Source organism: Saimiri boliviensis, chromosome 8, assembly GCF_048565385.1.
Source record: "Saimiri boliviensis isolate mSaiBol1 chromosome 8, mSaiBol1.pri, whole genome shotgun sequence".
In the NCBI taxonomy this organism is placed as follows: domain Eukaryota; kingdom Metazoa; phylum Chordata; class Mammalia; order Primates; family Cebidae; genus Saimiri; species Saimiri boliviensis.
Window position 1 is genome coordinate 35,155,651 of NC_133456.1, and position 16,232 is coordinate 35,171,882.

The window sequence follows — 16,232 nt, forward strand, 5'->3', positions numbered from 1 at the left end:
CTTTCCTTTCCTTTATTTTTCTTTCTTTTTCAGATGAAGTCTCGGTCTGTTTCCCAGGCCGGAGTGCAAGGGCACACTCTTCTTCCTGAGTTCAAGCAATTATCCTGTCTCAGCTTCCTGAGTAGCTGGGATTACAGGTGCCTGCCACCATGCCCAGTTAAATTTTGTATTTTTAGTAGAGACAGGGTTTCACCAGGCTAGCCAGGCTGGTCTCGAACTCCTAACCTCACCCACCTTAGCCTCCCTAAGTGCTAGAATTACAGGCATGAGCCACCACACCCAGCTAATATCTGCTGGAGAGGATGTGGAGAAATAGGAACACTTTTACACTGTTGGTGGGAATGTAAATTAATTCAACCATTGTGGAAGACAGTGTGGCGATTCCTCAAGGATCTAATACTCTAGCTTTTAACAGAAAAATGATAAAAATGTCTGGGATAAAAAAAATCCAAATCTTCATATCTCCACATTCAGGTAATGAACTCTCCTTGCATCTTGTATTTTGCCTGTCTTTCCTTTATAGTTACAATTATATATTCATTTGAGCAGTTATTTGAATAGTGTCCATTGCCCCAGTTGAACTTCAGGTTCTATGAGAGCAGGGACTGTATTCATGTAATGCATGTATATACCCCCAAGACAAAGCATAGAACCTGACATATATTTATTGTGCATATTACCTCTGATGTTCTGGAGACTAAGTATATAATCTCAAAAACATTTGTCATTTGAAAAAATAATTGAATGAAAATGAGCAAACATATTCAGATCTAAATCCAAGCTGTTTGCCATATACTATTATAAAGATGTTATATGTACTTAGAACAAATATCACTTCTTTGGCCAACAATAACAAAAACTACTAAAAAGACTAGGAGGTCAAAAGTATTTGTTTCTAGCAGCAATTGATTAGATACATTTTCTTACATTGTTTTCTGACAATGTTCTTGGGGACCGTCAACATGCTCACTGATATGGTTTGGATTTGTGTCCCTGCCCAAATCTCATGTCAAATTATAATCCCTAATGTTGGAAGAGGGGCCTGGTGGGAGCTGATGGGGTCATGGGGACAGATTTTCCCCTTGCTGTTCTCATGACAGTGAGTGAGTTCTCAGGATAGCTGGTTGTTTAAAAGTGTGTAGCACCTCCGCCTTCACTCGAATCCTCCTGCTCTGGCCATGTAAGACATGCCTGCTTCCCCTTCCAGCATGATTGAAAGTTTCCTGAGGCCTCCCCAGCCATGCTTCCTGTACAACCTGTAGAACCATGAGCCAAGTAAACCTTTTTTATTTATAAATTACGTTCAGGTATTTATAGTAGTGTGAGAAGGGACTGATATACTCACCTAATCAATTATTCCCTCTCTAACCACTTCCTTCTACCCAAATTCACCCTCTAATGTGAAGCCAGCAAGCATAGATGGCACTCTCCAACGGGGTGTTCTTGAATACAAAAGTTATGCCCTTCTGTGATCTTACTAGTGTGTTTATTTTCTTTTTTTTTTTTTAACTATAAAATAAGTTTATTGGTGGTAGCATGATAGAATTTATTCCCTGTGTCTGATGTTACAAACTATAGGGGCCTTGAGATATGCAGGATTTTTGTATGTAACTGGCATAAACCCCATTATTTGAGCTCTCTTAATTGCTTTTGCGATTTCTTTCCATAAAGGCCTGTAATGTGCCTTCCATAAATGCATCCAGTTAATGGAGAAACAAACTGGGACAAAAGCTGTACATTCTTGTAATCTATAAGCATTCCACACAAGATACATTTTTTTAGGGGTTCTTTACAAGGGTTTTCCATTGGAATGGGCAGGTCCTCCTTGCTGGGTACCTGTTTATATCATGAACAACCCCTTCTCCACAGCACCGTGTGAGTCCAGGGATGTGTAAGGCTGACAGCAGCTGTTACTAGGTGTGTCAACTTCTTCCTCCTTAGACCACCACAAATAGCAACCATAGCGACCATAGTTCTGTGTCTCTTCCACCTAGTGTGTTTATTTTCTAAGCAGAGAAATTATTTGAGGAACTTACCACTGATGAAACTGTTTCCAGATATCTACAAAAGTTTTCATGTTTTGTGGGGACTGAAGTACAGCAGGAAGTAGCACAAGCAGACAGAAAGAAGACTTGGCATGTAAGTCCTTGTTTTCATCCTGTTTGCATATATTCTTGAGAAATTTAAACTGCGTCACAATCATAGGGGTTATGCTACAGGAAGGAGGAGGAAGCCACTGCTAATAAGAGGTATTTTTTTTTTAGGTAGTAGATCCTTGCAGAGACACTGCTATACAACGTCTTCTCATGAAATGTAAAATGATTAAAATCCAATTTGATAAAATCCCAAGGACTAAGACTGCTGCAGGAGGGGGAAAGAGGAAAGAAAACATAGTGATAACATAGAGCGCTAAAGGAACTTCAGGTAGCGAGTTTTATCAAGATAGAACATTGTTTTACCTAAAACTGACTGCTGAATTCCTTTTATTTAATTTTGAAATGTATTATTTTTATTATCTATTTGGAAGGGCAGGATATAGATCCAGATGAGAAATAGATTTGGTTTATCTTGGGCTTCCAAGTGCCAAGAATCTGTTTATTTGCTTGGTAGCCTTTTTTTTTTTTTAAAGAGGTGCAGATAATCTGTTACCTAGATACTTTAAACCATCGTATTCCTTCTTAGCATTCAGAGTATATCTCCTCTATTTCATCCTGTGCTTTCTACTTTATGTGTTGATGGTTTAGGTAATAAGACTTGGATCCTTGCTTCCTAACTGATCTACTTGCTTTAAATCTCTTCCCTTTTGGCCGGATGTGGTGGCTCACACCTGTAATTCCAGCACTTTTGGGGGCAGAGGTGGCCAGATCACTTAAGATCAGGAGTTCAAGACCAGCCTGGCCAAATTGGTGAAACCTATCTCTACTAAAAATATTTTTAAAAAATAGCCAGGAATGCTGGCATGCGTCTGTAGTTCCAAGTTCTCGGGAGGCTGAGGCAGGAGAATTGCTTGAATCTGGGAGGTGAAGGTTGCAGTGGGACGAGATCGCACCACTGCACTCAAGCCTAGGTGACAGACCGAAACCCTGTCTAAAAACATAAATAAATAAAAATTGAACTCTTTTTGCATGCATATGCATTCATACACAAGCACGCATGCATGCACACACACACGTGTACACAGGACTATCAGAGTGATTGTCCTCAAAGACAGGTATTATTATGTACTAAACCTACTTTCGGTGTTTTCTCATTTCATCATTTAAGCTCTAAGTTCCTCTCTCCGATTTTCAAGACTGCCCACTGATTTAACCCCAGTATGTCTAATAGAATTTAGCACAATATGCCATATATCCTAGCAGTGGTTTTATAAAAGCATGATTCTCTCCATTTAGATTGTGAACTTCCACAAGTCAGAGACATTTTGTTTAACTGCTGCATCGCTATAATAACTAATATGCGATTCGCATAGTAGGTACTCGATACATGCGAAATGAAGGGGTGACTACATTTCATGAGTTTGAGGGCAATCTCATCTAGGCCACAAGAGAAACCTGATAAAAAATACCACCTCCCCTCACTTTTTTGGTCATGACACGAATTTTTAAAACCTTCCACAAGATCGATTCTACTTCTCATCCTTGAATAATTTTTAAAGAATTATTTTTATTGTATTATTTTGTTAGTTTAGCTTTTTAAATTATCACTCTCTCTTGGTTTATTCACATGTGGCATTTCATATTGTAACATGCACACAACACATTGTTAAAACTTACCAACCTACTTTGCATTTATTGAATCTCAAAAAGCCTGTATCATACTTGCCTTGTAGGATATTTCTTATGTATTCATGTGCTCTATGTTACACAGATTCCTATTAACTTCCATCACCACAAGATGTCTCTCCTTTGATTTCAACTAGTTTCCCTTGTCACTTATGAAAGGTAGGATCCAAACATTCCTTATCTTAAATCTCTGAGACATACTACAGTTCAGAGACGTCAGCCTTGGAAATTATTGTTACTTCCTACAATCAGTGCTATATAAAGCCCTAACACAAGAACACAAACACTGCACCTTAGATATGTAATACACTTAGTGAATCTTTCAGGGCAGTGGTTTTAAAACTCTGTTCCAAAGACTTCGAGCATTCATTAGAAGCTTTCCAACATGTTTCCTATTAAAAAAAAGCTACAACTCTTGCCAACTTTGCTTTTATCTATTTATATAACTTGGGTTCCAAGTAGGATTTACTTGGGAAAACAACACAACAACACAATTTTCAAACTTTAATGAAAAAGTGAAATGAACTATATTAGAGGATGAATAGAAAGATAGAGAAACATGATACTAACCTTAAAGAACGCTTCGATTACTGGAAGCTTTTTGATATGCATTTCTCACTTTATTTAATACTTACCCCATTGAAAGTCACTTATGAAGACCAGATGTTACTGCTTTCTGTTTCTATTGGTATGATAATCACACCACTTCCCGTTAAAAAATGACTCAGGATTTATTTTTTCCTGTAAGTATGAGTCTGTCCATGTGCCAGATATGATACTAGTTATAACAACTGGTTTAAACAAACAAAAATTTGGTATGGTTCCCAACATTATGTACTTTATTATCTAATGGGGCTTGTGCTTTCATACCCATCATTCTTGACACTAACAAAGAACCTTTGGTTGCTTGATTTTTAGTTGTTTGCTCTTTAGTTCATTGTTTCATCCTTTCACTATTTTGACAAAATAAGATCATGGCAGTAGTTGAGGCAGGGCAACATCATAAAATGGTGCTGATTGCTCTTCTATATGCAATAATCTTTGCCTACAATGCATAGTGTTCCAATTTTAAATATGGAATTGTTACTTCTGTACTAGTACTATACTTAGAATTTCCCTTTTAGTTTTCCTTTTTTTTTCCTGTAAACTAATACCTCCCTACCTCTTTTGAGAGCAGAAGTTATTTTTCATAAATCCATGAAATCCTCCATTTCCTACTGCTGCTGGTGCAATTCTTTACACATATAGAGTACTCCATAAAGTGTCTGAAAATGCCGATTATATTTCTGCATTTCTGGTTCTATAAGGGAGGATAATGATTGAACTATTGCAGATATTTTTGAGTCTCATGCCAAGCTCTATCAAGGTAGAAGATTATTCTTAACAGGGATATTATGTCAAGACTATATATATCAAGTGAAGGGTTAAACTGGGTGACCTCCAAAGTTCCTCTACTTCTTAATTTTATGATTCTGTGCTGTTGCAATTTTATAAACAGAAAAATAAGATTGCCTTTGAGTGTTAGGCTTTCACATCCTTCAATGTGAGTTTTCATTGGATTTACTATAACTGTTAGCACAGTGTTCTCTGCATTGTACTGAAAGTACTAGGAACCTTGGCTCTGCTTCTTAGCATAGAAATGTTTTTCACAAATCATCCTGCAAATATGTCTACTTACACCCATTTGACACTCACTTTGACCCAGTCTTTATTTTTTCCAGAAGAAAAAGGAGGGATTCTAAGATGTAAATGTGTGTAATTGAATGTGGGTATGCATATGTGCTGCCATAGATCTGCTTCCTCTTCACTTTCCTTGGGCATATACCTCTCCTACAGTGAATCAATGTTTATGTATTGATATCAATATTTATTGATATTTAGACTTCCTGGCTTCCCAGCACTGCGCTAGATGCTTTGGTTGAATCAAAGCAGGATACAACTAGATAGGACAAATAAGTTTTAGTGTTCTATACCATTGTAGGATGACTATAGTTAACAATAATATATTCTATTGTTGCAAATAGCTGCAAGGAGGACATTAACAATATATTTCCAACACAAAGAAATGATAAATGTTGGAGATGATGGATACGCTAATTACACTGATCTGATAACTATACATTATATGTATCATACATATGTACAACTATTAAATGTCAATTTTTTAAATTTTAAAAATGAAAAGCTTTACCTCCCAAAGAAAGAAAAAGAAGCAAGCAAGCATACCCTTGGCCTTGCAGAGAATCGTTTAAAGAACTATTTAGAATAGTCTAACCTAAAAAATAAGAACAATAATCCCAGCTTTCTCATCACGAGTGTTATATACTGTGAGTAAAGGCTTGTCATGTAGGTTAAAGAACAATTCCATTGGTGAATGTATTTATTAAAGAAGAATACTTACAGTTCAGACTTGTCCTCATATTCATGGAGGAGACATTTGAGAGGTGGGCAGTGGAGAAGTTGGCATAAGCCAGTGCACAAAGGTAAAATACAAAAGAATAAGGCCAGGTGATAGGATATGAATTGAAGCAAAGAGTAGCACATTTAGCCAGGTTCAAAGACAAGGATGGAAAAGAGAGTGGTGAATAGGCTCAATGATGGGTGATTCTGAAAGGAAATTGATGGAGTTTGTATGTGATGTGATAGACAGCAGAGAGCCACTGTACATGATTAGGATTGAGTGTTCTTTTTGAGACTTAGCTATCTATAGAGAAAGAGCACAGATATAAGAAAGTCAGCTGAAAGATGGTCACAAAAATCACCCTATGATGTAATAAGTTGCTTACTATTATTATTCAAGTGAAGGAGAAGGGACAAATATAAGATATGGCTAGATTTGATGACGAATAGTTTTATAGGCTAATTCTTTGGGTGCTTATTAGTGAAGTTATCAGTTTTCTTTACTGAAAAATGCCTCTGGTCCATGAGTAGGGCACAAGAATGACCACAATAAAAGATATAGCTATTATGATTGCTATTATTTTATCTGTTTGGAGATTTCAAAAGAGAATAATAGTCTTAATGTCATGTTTGGTAGGCTGGTGCTGTGTTAAACAGCTATTACTTATTACCCTACGGTGGCTGCCTCCTAAACATGGGTGAAGCCATACCCAAGAATATGGCTTGCAGAATATTTGGAGATCAGCTCACATAAAAGGCACCAGAAAAAAGCAAGGTTTCATTATCAATAGTGTTGGTTGTTACTGTTGTCTTGGGAAGTTTATAAGAACTTATTGCAGTGGTATCTCATACTGCAGCTATAAGCTGTAGAAATAAGCTTTTGGGTCACAATATTTAAAATGTCCAAAGGCAGCTAAACAGCCTTTGGAAATAAATGAGACTGCTTTGATTTTCACCTGTGACAATGCACAAATCTGGCATTTTCTGATTTGGAAAAGTTCTGAGTCTGGAAATTAAACTGTCAAAGTTGAAAAGTATAGGAATGTGAGGACCAAAAACTGTTTAATCAAAGTGCTGGATACTTTTTCAAAAGGGGTAGGAAATAGATTGTCCAATAACAATGTAGCTATGTGAAATGCATGTTCAGAACAAGGAGAGATGGAAGAAAAGGAAGAAGGCAAGAGAAACCGAAGATTGCTTTCCCAATTGTTAACAAAAAGAAAAAAAAAATGTTTTCCCCTCTTCTTCTATTTCTTCTATTATGCCAGACAGAACATAAAATGTTAAATGAACTCTAGCTTTATCTTCAATTAAAGCACTTGGCTTTGTAATTCTTCCATAATCCACAGATTCAAATTTCCGGGGTTTCAAAATATTTGATGCCAAAGCAATATTATACACATAATAGAAATCTAGTGTTTGCATAGGTTTGCACACATATGTTTTCCATTTTTAACAGTTCTATCCCTGCTATTAAAGAAAGTGGTAACAGAAGATGAAAGCAAATTATTTACACATCTTTTAACTCCCGAATTATTAGCGGGCATTTGACACTGGATTATAAATTCTAGAGTTACTATTAATGTTTTTCTAATGGATCTTTGTTATCCAAAAGGTGATCAGAGTTCAGCCATTTAATTGGCAAACTGAAAAGCCCACTGTATATATCACATTCTCTTGCACCAACATTTGGATGAAGAAATTAAAAAAAAAAAAATGTAGCGGGATTTACCCAAATAGAGGTTTGCTTTGTTATACGAGGTCTATGCTTGCATCCAGGACAGCTAACCTCCCTCCTTTTTTGTAACTTATTCAACCAACATTTATTGAATGCCAGTCCTATACTCAGCTCTGTTTTCATGCTAAGATTGCAGGGATGTGCAAGATACCCATAACCATAAAGGACTTTTACCACAGCAAGAACACTCGCCTGATTCTTTTAGCTAACATACCATTCATGTGTGTTGAAACAAATAGATGTTAAGATTTTTGAGAATTTAGTGGACAGCACTATTAAAAATTTGCTCAGCTCTTTGTATCTGATTTGAGAAGGTGGGACTCTTTTTTTTTTTTTCTCATTTGATCATTTATCTCCCTCCTTCCCAGTAGTTATTATTGATGTGGAAACCGTTATGCTTCCTGTTGGGAAGAGGGGAAAGAAACACTTCATTCAACCGTGCCAATATAAGTGAACCAACCCTTACTTTTAGGTTATCAAGCAAAGCTTGAATCATGACACAAAACAGCCATTACGCTAATGATTCTGAAAGAACGCCTTCTTGAGAGAATAATTGAGAGAAGCTAGTTGCTTATATTTCTATCCCATATTCTCTCAATAACATTGCTACCATGTTTCTTGGGAGTTTTTAAAAGCTCTTATATCTAGGTCTGAAGTTGCCTTTATCCCTACTGCATTTTTATGCTCTATCACAGGCTAGAGCAAAAAAAAAAAAAAAAAAAATAGTTGCTTGGGAAGACACAGTAAGAAATTCCAGATATTTATATTAATCTTTTATGGATATTCTTACCTCCAGAAGAAGTGAGAGACGCTGACAGTTAGGTCGAAAGAACTTAAGAGCTTTCAAGCAAGCAAACAAACAAATCAAAAAAGGAAATGAAAGCCTTAAAATAATAAAATTGATCCAGTTTTACTTCTTACTAATTCTGGTATAATTTTAACACTTTTTGCTGTCAGATTATGGATGGCCGTGAACATATAAGCAATTAGCTATAATTGTCATATGGCCAGAAGTCATTTTTTTAACCCTTAATCCATACATAGACACTTAATACCTGACATGCTATAGACGCTCAATTGATATTCATTCAATACATTAATTTAATTATTTATTTAGCCTTTTGGGAGAGGGTCGATAAAATTATTCTGTTTTTATAGTGTTGGTGGTTACATGACTCTGCATTCATCAAAACCAATAAAATTGTACCATAAAAGAAGTAATTTTATTGTATGTAAATAAAAAGTTTTTGAGTGAATGGATGCTCACCTCACACAGGATACATGTATGCCTATTCAGTCTTCTTTTTATCGAGCCGTCATTTTTGGGGGGCACCACAATGAACTGGTCACTATTTGAATTTCAAAGAGATAGAGATAAATAAATGGTCTCTTTTACTCCTGGCTAGAAATTGATCCTCTCTTCTCCACCTGCTCTTTATACTCCAATCTCTCTCTTATAGTTTCCTTTTATCAAAACATCACCTTACTAGGGTCCCATGGATGATGGTTCCTCAGAGGACAGAAGGGCCCAGAAGCTCTGGATTCTTGGGATTCAGAAATGACTCAAGGCTAAAATAAAATCCAATTTTACTGATAATATGGGCAATAAGAAGTTGTGCTTTGTGGTTTTTGTTTTGTTTTGTTTTGTTTTTGGTCCAAATACTTGCTGCAAAAATATGTTCATGGTTTGAATTCACATATTTAAAAAATATCAGGTAAGGCCACCTACAGTTCAGTTGTTTAATTGTTATTTGGGAAGGTAACATGAGGATGTTACTAAGATAATAGGAACAGGAGTAAGAGTCATAATACTTTGAGTGTAGTGGTCAGACTTGGTTTCCTATTCAATATAATTCAATTTTGTTGTTAGATTTCTATATTCCTGCATGATTTAATGAAATGTGATCTTATCTCCAGCTAATATAGTCGTATTAATGTAAACCAATAATAGTAATCCTATTTCCCTTTTTAGCAACTGGCTTAGAATTTAAAAATCAAATGCTTGTTAAACGTTTTATATATGCCATCTACTGTTCTAAGCACATGATTTGTATTAACCCATGTAATCATCACAACAATCCAATGTGGGATACAATATTATGACCTGCATTTATAGATAAGGAATTTGAAGCACAGAGAAATAAAGCAAAGTCCAACATTAAACAGCTATGAGGCACAATGCTGGAATTCAAACTCAAGTCATCTTATTCCAGTTTTCATTTTACTGCTATATTAACCTGCACACAATCCAAATCTTGTCCATGAGAAATGAGGAAAATAACTGTTAAAAATTTGTTTTCTTGCATCTCAGGATTGAAAGAATAGGGAAGGAAGAGCCAGGAACCACAGAGATGGCAAAGTAATGGTCAGACACGCCACTCTGGAGCCTGCCCAACTTGTGTACTTCTTATTATGTGAGATAATAAAAGTCCTTATTGTATAAATCAGTTTGAGTCAGGATGTTCTCTTCTTTTATAGCCAAAATCATCCAACTAGTTATTAATATATTGAATGCTAATTTCACTGCTTCTCACGTAGCAAGTGTGCTACATGTAGTGTCTTATATAACCTTCCAACCTAAAACCTGTTTTATTATACCCCTATCCAGACTGAGGGTTAGAAAAGTTAACTAATTAACCACAATCATATAGCAAGTAAATTACAGAGGCTGGTATGCTTGATGTTAGAATGCATGTTCTTAAACACTCTGCACAAGTATGTCTATTTTCCAATGATAAACATAATTTCATAACCGTTTTATCCAGTGTCTGTTACACAAAGCAAATTTTAATTTTTATTATAGGAAATGTAATTATAAAATATGAATGTTTTCAGTTGTTAGATTTTCAAAGAGTAGCCACAAAGTAAGTGTATTATATATATTCTGCTATCTTATGCCACTAAGCAGTTAGACTTAATAAAAAATACTGGTTTCCTCTGATTGGCTCATAAAACAAGTCAAGGCAATTGATAGACACTGTGACTTCCTTGTTACTTTTTTTCTTGCTTTGTATGCAGATTGGGAAAAAATTTCCAAATTGAGTTTTATTTAGTTATGTCTAATCTTATATATACATGCTTGTACCACACTGCCTTATTGAAGAGGAACTTAAAAAATGTTGGCATCTTAAAAATCTAAACACTAAAGCAAAGTACACAGGCAAGAACAATGTATAGTTTAAAGATTATCAAGAAAGCTGGCTGGCTGTCTCATTACACTTTATCATAGGTGAGGGTTAAGCTCGTTAATTGGCTGGAAATTCTTAGTGCCCATCATTGGAGTTTACAGCCTGTAACAAGAGGTGCAAGCCTTCCTCACACTCATGTCCGTTTGTTTTAAAAGTTTAGTGAATGTCGGCATCAAAAATGGGTGAATCTATTTTCACAAGACTCACTGTCAGTAATCAACAGCATGAGTGGTGAGAAAAATCAATTAGATTTAAAAAATATTTCCAGCTGAAAAATGTAATAATTCTGTTTCTACAAAGAATGAAATGGGTTTAAGAAAATAGGGTTGTCTTTGGAGGGTGTGATTTTAAAATGAAGAATTTATAAAATGAGTTTAATTTTTGGAAGGCCTTCCTTATAAACAGTGATGGCTTTCTCTGTGAGGAATGGGGGTTCTTCTGTTGGCATTGCTGGGCTTTGGACCTTCTGGACACACTCCTATGGTTGTGTATTGTTCACTGCTACATCCTTCATAATGAGAATCAGAAAGGGAGAACAATGTGAATGAGAGAAAACAGGCTCTGGAAGCTTAACCTATGATAAATACCTTAGCACATGTATCCATCCCTTTCCTAAGCCTATTTTCCCATTTTTTTTCCTCTGGTCAGGATGTGGACTAGAAATCAGAAACAAATACTTAAACACAATTGTTCTACTGCTAGATTTACTACATCCATTTTGGGAGAAAATCAATTTAGGTTTTGGTGTTCCTTGCTATGTTTCCCCCATATGCCTTATCCTGACTCCCAACCGTAGAGAATAGAGCTATTGATTTATTTATTATTATGAGAGAAGGACTCATTCTGTCACTCCGGCTGGAATGGAGTGGTGTGATCAAGCTCCCTGTAAATGGAACTCCTGGGCTCAGGGGATCCTCCACCTCAGCTTCTCATGTAGCTAGGACTACAGCCATGTGGCATCACATACAGTTAGTGTTGTTGTTGTTGTTGTTGTTGTTGTTTTTAATTTTTTGTAGAAACAGAGTCTTGCTATGTTGCCCAGGCTAATCTGAAAATCCTGGCCTCAAGTGATCCTCCTGACTTGGCCTCCCAAAGTACTTAATCCATAGTAGCTCCTTGATTTATCCTAAAGTATTAATCACTAATGGTGGAATTGTTGGCATCAGTGGGGAAGATGTTCAGGTCACTGAGGCTGTCCTGTACCCTGTCAGCTCACACCATGGAAGCAAACACCTATTGCATAGCCAACCTGTGTCAGAACTCTGTAAGTTAGGAAGCAGATACATGCTGAGAAAGAGCAGAAGGAAATGCGTTTCTCCACAAGATTTTTGGGGGACATTCTTAGAGGTTGTAAACATCAAAATAATCTCATTAAAATTTTACATCCTAACTGTGGGATGAGTTTCTATCAAAGGACAACTTGGCAGTCATTGCGAGGGGTGGACTGATTGGAACAAAACTGACAATAAAATGATGGTATTTTTTTTCCTCTCTTTTTTCAAATGTAAATGAATGTTCTTTGATTCTTAGGAAATGCAGCTATAGTTCTGCCTCCCCCCATGGCACAGAGAGAGCTCCTCTCCAGTAATATCATCTCTTATACCTGACAGATCCATTGGTCAGTAAATAATAATAATAATAATAACTTTCAATATGTCTTTCCTAAAACAAACACAGTGGTGATGGGCTGGTGGAGGTTTTCGTATTCTTCAGAAAAAGGAACAATCCGAACAACTTGTTTATTTCCACCAATAGATCTTGAAATACTTTTAAAAAAAATACTTTAAGATGGACAGTCCTATCTATCCTTGAAACACGGGACTCACCTTTTGAGTCTGTTGAGACGGAGTTGGTTTTCTTTCTTCAATTCTATTCTTCCATGGGTCCCTTCCTTTTCTTTCATCCCCTGGCTTCATAGTTGCTCCTTTACTCTCGCTGCCCTTTCACCCCTTACCAAATGATTCTCCTCTTGATGGCTGTGCCTCTGTTCCTGCTTAGCTTTCAGTCTTTATATTCACACACAGGTTTATTTCTGCCCTGTTTCTGAATTGGCTTTGCATAAGAACTCTATATTATCATACGTACTATGTTGTATATCAGCGGCGTGGGCTGAGGGGTGTTGAGAACAGTGCATGCCAAAATGTTTCTCCATGGGGGCAGAGGCAGTATCTGTCTTGGTGACTTACATTCTCTGCTTACATCACTTATGTAGTGCTTGGTCCATGACAAGAATTCAGTAGATGGATGGAAGGACAGATAGATGGATAGAAGAATGGATGAATGAACAGATGGATGGATAGATAGACAATCAGAGAGCTGTATATAGATCAGATATAAAAGCCAGCTACATCTTTATAAGATCCTGCATCCTTTCTCGTTTTGATTAGCTTGATTGTGTCTACATACTCACATCTTTTCCTCTATCCTTTCTGATGAGTGGATTTGTATAATAAGCTCTCAGTCCAAATAATCCTATGAAGAAATATGTCTTCACTCATGTGCAATACAACTGCATAAATTGTGAGCTGGATATGAGGATGCAAAGGCATAAGAATGATATAATGGACTTTGAGGACTCTAGGTGGGAAGGTTGGAATGGGGATAAGGGCTAAAAGACTGTATATTGGGTATGTATACACTGCTTGGGTGACAGGTGCACTAAAATCTCAGATGTCACTGCTAAGTGCTAAAGAGCTTATCCATGTAGCCAAAAACCTCCTGTACCCAAAACATGATTAAAATTTTTAAAAAAATTAAATTCTAGATTTAAAGTTGTTAGCAGGATAGGTTTGATGATGTGACATCAGGTAACAGGATTCTGCCAATGGATTCTAAATGTATACACTGGATGTTTTCTGGATACAACGACTATATATATTTTAAGCCTATGGTCCAATGCAGTTGTAAAAAATGCATACATATATATGTGCACATATACATGCATATATACACAAGCACACATGAATAACAAAATGGCATTATTGTTGTTTCAGTGCTGAGTGTTTCCAATTGCTTTGAACAGTGCTACAAATTAAGAGCTAGTGCACAGACTGTGGAGCCAGATTGCCTGGATCCAATGGCTAGTTCTGCTGCTTGTAACTCTGTGAACGCAGACAAGTCACTGAGGATCTCTGTGCCTCAGTTTTCTCATCTAAAAAATGGACATCATAATGGTACCTGGCTCCTTAGTTTTGTGTAAGGATTAAATATGTTAGTATGCAGAGCACTTAGAACTGTGCCTGGCACATGGCAAGTACTCCAGAGAGAGCAGTTGTGAGGAGATAAATTGGGGTATTGTTCTAATGGCAGAAGGCTGCTGAAAGTTTTTCCTTCTGAGTATTTACTACTATGTCAATCATTCATTCATTGCTTCAGCATGTAATTGAGCAATGACATGATAGGTATTATAGTAATCACTGGGGCTAAATGGGGGATAAAATAGACAAGTTCCCTAGCCTGCCAAAATTATCATCATCCATTGCAACAAACATATAAACATATAAAGAACAAGGAAATACACACATGCACACACATATGATGTTTTCAAATGGTGATAAGGGCTTTTGAGATTATGCAGCAGAGCTAAAGGGATCAGGACACCCTGAATGGGGTGGGAAGGGAACTGAGACCTCTAAGATGAGAAGAAGCCAATTATGCAGAGAACTAGGGAGAGATATTCCAGGGCTCAGCCATGCAGGCCCCTGGTGATAAGGAGCTTGGCATGTTTGCAGCATTAAAAACAAGAGGGGAGTGACAGCAGATGAGGCCTGCGGGGTAGAGAAAAACTAACCCATTAAGACTAGCCTGCCCTGGTCACATTTCTCTCATAATTAAACACAGTCTAACTGGACCATCCTTAATTTGCAAAGCACAGACAGAGGCTAAATTTTTCTTAATTATCATTTCTTCTTTCATGGATTTCTGAAAAGAAATGTATGTGTGTGTGTGTGTGTGTGTGTGTGTGTGTGTGTGTGTGTGTGTATTTATACACAACAAACATCTGCCTATCTATAGCTAAGCTTCTGATTAACCAAGTTTTAATCTATCTACCTCACTGTGTTTTGCTATTTTCTCTTTATTCTCCAATTGCTCCACTGGGTGGGCGGTCTGGAGGGCAAACACATTGATTATGTTGCCAGCAAACAAGATAGGAATTGCACTGCAGGGGACGAAATTAAATTTACAGCTTTTCCTTGTAGATGTCATAAAATATTGATTTAACACAAGAGGAGAAAGCTGCCGTGATGGGGGCACAACTGCAGTGTAGAGCTGGACTGTGTCTGGGGAGAGGTCAGCAGTGACTGCCCACAGCCAAGCCCAAACATCTGAGATCAGCTCCTTCCTGCAGCCAAAGGGTGAAGGAAGCTAGACTTGGTATACATGCTAGAAAAGCAAAATTTCAAACTAGGAGCATGGTCTACTCAGATATACTATCTATACCACCTGGATGAAGCATTGAGTGATTAATATGGGGAGGACAAGTTCAGTGAATGTTTACATCAAGTATCTTGGAGCCTTTGAGCTGTGGGGATCTGGAAAAAAGTTACAAGTGAGGAGTCAGGCTCAGAGAGGCAGGTAACCTGATAAAGATAATCTAGCTCATAAATTATAGACAAGTTTAGTTCTTTTTCTATAAGAAGCCTCTTGCTGATACCTCAGTACTAGTTAGTATGGCTCCTTCATGCTCCCTCAACACTATGCATTGGCACTGACTGGTCATCAGCCTTGCTAAGCTAGGTGGTACTTGAGGATGGAAAATACATCATCTTGTTCACACTTACACTATGCAACTATATAGTTGGAGTGTCTCTCTGTTTCAGATCCCCTCCTTATTACTTCAGATATAAGCATGAACATGATGTATTTTCTATTCTCAAGTAGCATCTAGCTTCTTGAGAATGTATATGTATGTATGTGTGTGTGTGTGTTCCAACTATATATATCCATATATATATATAGTTGAATTAGTGACTCCATGTTTATTTCAATGAAATAAGATTACTTCCTAAACAGCTTATTCTCCACACTCTTATCTTCATTTGTTTATGTTAGTGCAAATGTATTTGCAGTTTTTGCAATTACGTTTGCACTAACCTGATAGAAACCTCTACTTTTCCTCACTCA

General features: G+C 36.9%; 1 protein-coding gene and 1 pseudogene across 3 annotated transcripts in view; one reads left to right on the forward strand and one right to left on the reverse strand.

Annotated features, from left to right (window-relative positions):
• LSAMP (limbic system associated membrane protein) overlaps nt 1–16,232 on the forward strand; it is a 631,380-nt gene that overhangs the window by 245,794 nt on the left and 369,354 nt on the right. The gene's annotated exons all lie outside the window — the stretch shown is intronic.
• Nucleotides 1,541–1,971, reverse strand: LOC101032654 (small ribosomal subunit protein bS18m pseudogene; annotated as a pseudogene).